The following is a 5,402-nucleotide window of genomic DNA, read 5'->3' on the forward strand; positions in this document are numbered from 1 at the left end:
TTCATGATTCAGATGAAAACATTTCCTTAAAGTTGTCACCCTTGATTGCATATACACATAGCTATATCATATCTTATTTTATATCATTATCTCTTTAGGATCTTAGTTTTTGTTTTTTCAAGAAATATGAAAAAAAATTAATTTTTTTTCACTGACTCTTCTCATTGTGCTTAAAAAATGATGATTACATAACAGGTGATACATGAAAACTAGTTTAATTCTTTAATACATTTCCTGCTTCCTATGACCTATTAATAATAAAAGTTTGAATATAAAAATCCAATCCTGCTCTTTCATCAGAATCACTGATCCCTTAATTCCCTGAGTTCAATCTTCCATTCAGTTCATTTATCATATATCCCTCACCAAACCATCTATATTACACCTTAATTTATGACTTTATGAACAATTTTAGCATATTCAATATATAACTAAATATTATTTGCAAGAAAATATTTGTGTGTATAAAGTAGCCTATAGACACATTGTTTTTCCAAATATATTTTATTTTTAATGGACAAAAGAAAAAAATTAATTATATATCTCATATATATTTCTGTATACCACATGGTTGTCTGCTGGGGCTAGCAAGGGTCATCTGATCAATTAGGACTGAAGTAACAGAGTGTTGTGAGCACCCATGTAGGTATTGGGAAATGAACCTGCATTTTTTGGATAAACAACCTTTGTATAATAGGTCTTTTCAAGTTCTTCTTCTTCTTCTTCTTCTTCTTCTTCTTCTTCTTCTTCTTCTTCTTCTTCTTCTTCTTCTTCTTCTTCTTCTTCTCCTTCTCCTTCTCCTTCTCCTTCTCCTTCTCCTTCTCCTTCTCCTTCTCCTTCTCCTTCTCCTTCTCCTTCTCCTTCTCCTTCTCCTTCTCCTTCTCCTTCTTCTTCTTCTTCTTCTTTTCTATTCTTTTCTTTTTGAAAGGATCTTACCATGATTTTTGGGAAATCACTATGTAGATTAGATTGGACTTGAACTGTCATAGGTACATCTGTTTCTGCTTCAAGAGTTCTAGGATTAGAAGTAAGAAGCAAAATGTCTGGCTTGTTTTTAGTCCTTTGTTTGAAAATGTATTATGCATGCACATGATTAAAATTCAAATAGTATATGTAGCTAAAATGAAAATTGGAACAAGACCCATGCTTAATCTTATATACACACCAATTAACATTTTAAAAGTTCTTCCTTAATAGAGTATAGTGTATTAACATGTGTGATGTTTTGAAGAGCTGCTCCCATATGTTCTTATACTTAGAAGTTTAGTTACTAGAGAGTAGTGTTACTTAACCAGTATTATGAAATATGACCTTGTTGTAGTAGGTGAGAATTTTTGAAAGAAGTGAATCACTAGGGATGGGCTTTGCGATTTCAAATGCTGAAGCTAGGCCAAGTCTCTCTTCATATTTCTTCTTGCTGAAAAAATTCTTGTTGTAAAACTCTCCACTACCTCCTCAGCCCCATATCTGCCTGTGTGACACTGTATATCCAACCATTATGATAATGTTTGATACCTCTGAAACTGTAAGACATCGGAATAAATGTTTTGCTTTAAGAGTATTCTTAGTCATGATGTCTCCTCACAATAATAGACACATTGGGTTATTGCTTCATATGACAGTATACAGTATTCTTGCTAATGCTATAATTACAAACCTACTATAACTTACTGTTGAAAATTTGATACCACAATCAGTACCAAAATTGAAGTACATTATCATTATATAGATAATTTCTTTAGTGTTTCCATTCTCATATGAGTATTCAATCTGTTGTATTGTATATGGGTAATTTAAAATCTAAACAAAAGTAAAAGTGGTATCAACATCTTACATGAAATTATATCTTATTTTGACAATTATATCATGAATTCTCTTATTTTACATATTAACCACACATCCTTGTCGCTGCTCCTCCTAGGCATCCCTTCTCAAACTTCTTCCCCCAATTCACTCTCTCCTTCTCCTCTGAGTGGGTATCCTTCTGGTATCCCCCAAACTCTGCTATATCAGACCTGTATGAACCTAGCTACATCTTCTACTGAGCCCAGACAAGTTTCTCTTTCTTTTCCATCTCTCTACCACATACTTTCACAGCCTTATGGCCCCTATACCTTGTGAGTCACAGAGAAGGTGGATCTCTGTGTGTCTTTCGCCGTACAGTGCTGCTCAATATGAATATGTTTTTATTAGCTATATACTTGTCCATATAAAACAAGTAGTCACCTTGTTCTTCATTATGCTTTATGATTTCTCCTGAGTTCCACTTGTTTTTAAATAATTAAATAGAAATAAATTCTCTTGTTAATATTAGTAGTGTCATGGATATAAAGACCTAAATAGAAAGAATCAGTGACTGACAACACTGAAAGAAAGCATTAAGTATAATTATATTCCTGTTTGTGCAGAACAAATGCTCAGGCCATCTGCTACCAGGAACAGTGGAAATTCAGGGACACGGGCCTGGTAAGATGGCATTCCAAGTAGATGGGAAACAGAGAGGTCTCTGTCGAGTGCCAGGAAAGTGCCCACCTCCAATTGTTTCAGGGGAGCAGGAACCCTGCTTTTAGGTTGTGAGTTTCCAGCCTTTGGCCCATGCATGCAGAACAGACACTCAGGTCATCTGACACCAGGAACAGCAGAGATCCACTGGCACAGGTCTGGTGAGATAGTGCTCCGAGTAGCCAGGTAGCAGTTAGGTCTCAGCCAAGTGCCAGGAAAGTGCCCACCTCCTATTGTTTCAGGGGAGCAGGAACCATGCTTTGGGGTGTGTGTTTCCAGCCATCAGCCAGTGTGTGCAGAAATGGCACTGAGACCATCTGCCACCAGGAAAAGCAGAGATCCAGGGACACAGGCCAGGTGCAAGAGAGAGATGAGAACCAATGAAAGAAGGAATTTAAAATGGAAATAGACACAATAAAGAAAACACTAAAAAAGACAACCCTAGGGGTAGAAAACTTAAAAATGAAATCAGGAGTTACAGCAAAGCACCCATATTCATAAAAGAAAATCTTTTTTTTTTTTTTTTTTTTTTTTTTTTTTTTTTGGAGTACTTTACTTTTTAATCTTTTATTAGATTTTTAATGTATTTACATTTCAAATGTTATTTCCTTCCCCCCCCCCCGCCTCTGCAATCCCCCCCATTGCTTCCCAGAAGATATTCCCACTCCTAACCAGTAACTCCTACCTTGGCATTTCCCTGCACTGAGAAAACAAGACTTCATAGGACCAAAGGCCTCACTTCTTATTGATGTCAGACAATGCCATCCTCTACTACATTTGTGGCTGGAGCCATGAGTCTCTCCATATGTACTCATTAGTTAGTGCTTCAGTCCCTGGGGATGGGGGAGAGTTGATTGATGTAGTTCTTCCCATGAGGTGGCAAACACTTTTTAGCTCATTCAGTGCTTTCTATAGCTCCTCCTTTGGGGTCTCTGAGCTCAAGCCAATGGTTAGCTTCAAGCATCCTCATCTGTACCCAGTAGGGTGTCTGAGGAAATATTCCTATCAGGCTGCTGTCAGCAAACACTTTATGGCATCAGCAATAGTGACTGGGTTTTGTGGCTGCATATGAGATGGATCCCCAGGTTAGGCAGTCTCTGGATGGCCTTTTTTTTTCTTTTTTTCTTTTTCCAGTTTCTGCTTCACTCTTTGTCCAAGTATTTGCTCCCATGAGTATTTCTTTTTTTTTCTTTTTTTTTTTTTTTTGTCTTCAAAACAAGATTTATTTTTTTTTTAACATGAAAATACATGGAAAATACATTGGTCTCTTATCTGTTACAAATAAGACTCAAATTATTAATCATAACAAGAAGTGTTTCTTGAGATATTTCCATCTACACAAAAGACTAACAGCTTATTATTTTTTTTAAGATTTTAAACATTTTTTGCTTAAAATTATACATTTTTGTCAGCACTGTTTTTTCAGACATTAAAATAAATATTACATAAAACCATGTGAATATGTTTTTTAGTCAGTACTTGATTTTTTTCAAGGGCTTGACAGTATGCATTGAAAACATACTAGTTGCAATAAGCGTAAAGTACATGCAAAACAAAACGCAACATGGAAATAGTCAAAGTCTTCTTGTTTTGTGAATATATGTATAGGTTTTGTTTTCTTTATTTCTTGGACTTCATACAGTCTGTGAGTTGTTTCTGGGGGAGTGCAAGCCTCTGGGGTTAGCATCCCACTATCAGTGACTGCATATTATGTCTGTTCTTTTGTGACTGGGTTATCTCACTCAGGATGATCTTCTCTAGATGCAGCCATTTTCTTAAGAATTTGGTTAAGTCATTGTTTCTGGTGGCTGAGTAGTATTCCATTGTGTATATGTACCACAATTTTTGTATCCATTCATCTTCTAAAGGACATCTGGGTTCCTTCCAGCTTCTGGCTATTATAAATAGAGCTGTTATGAACATTGTGGTGCATATATCTTTGTTGTGTATTAAAGTGTCTCTGGGGAATATGCCCAGAAGTGGAATAGATGAGTCTTCAGGTAGTACTATATCCAATTTTCTGAGGTATCTCCAGACAGATTTCTAGAGTGGTTGTATTAGCTGGCAACCCCACCAACGGTGGAGAAGTGTTCCTCTTTCTCCTCAGCCTTGCCAGCATCTGCTTTCATCTGAGTTTTGGAACTTGGCCAACCTGACTGGTGAGAGGTGGAGTCTCAGGGTTGTTTTGATTTGCATTTCCTTGATGGCTAAGGATGTCCAGCACTTCCTCAGAAGCTAAACAAAAATTTCGAAATTGAGGAATATCTACTGACTGAGAAGCATCTAAGGAAGTGCTTGACATCATTAGTCATCAGGGAAATGCAAATCAAAATATCCCTGAGATTCCACCACTGACCAGTAGATTGGCCAAGATCAAAAATTCAGATGACAGGAGGTGCTGGAGAGGATGTTTAGAAAGAGGAGCACTTCTCTACTGTTGGTGGGGTAGTAAACTAGTACAACCACTCTGGAAATCAGTCTGGTGATACCTCAGAAAATTATACATAGCATTACCTGAAGACCCAGTTATTCCACCTCAGAGCATATACCCCAGAGAATCTCCAACATACAACAAAGACACATGCACCACAATGTTCATAGCAGTTCTATTTGTAATAGCCAGTAGCTGGAAAGAACCCAGATGTCCTTCAGTAGATGAATGGATACAAAGATTGTGGTACATTTACACAATGGAGTACTACTCAGGTATCAGAAACAATGACTTAATGAAATTCCTGAGAAAATTGATGCTTCTAGAGAATAGCATCCTGTGTGAGATAACACAGTCACAAAAGAACAGATAAAATATGCAGTCACTGATAATTGGATACTAGCCTCAGAAAGCTTTGATCAGCTCAGAAACAACTCACAGACTATATGAAGATCATGAAAAGAAAAAA

Source organism: Micromys minutus, assembly GCF_963924665.1.
Source record: "Micromys minutus genome assembly, chromosome: X".
NCBI classification, from domain to species: Eukaryota; Metazoa; Chordata; class Mammalia; order Rodentia; family Muridae; genus Micromys; species Micromys minutus.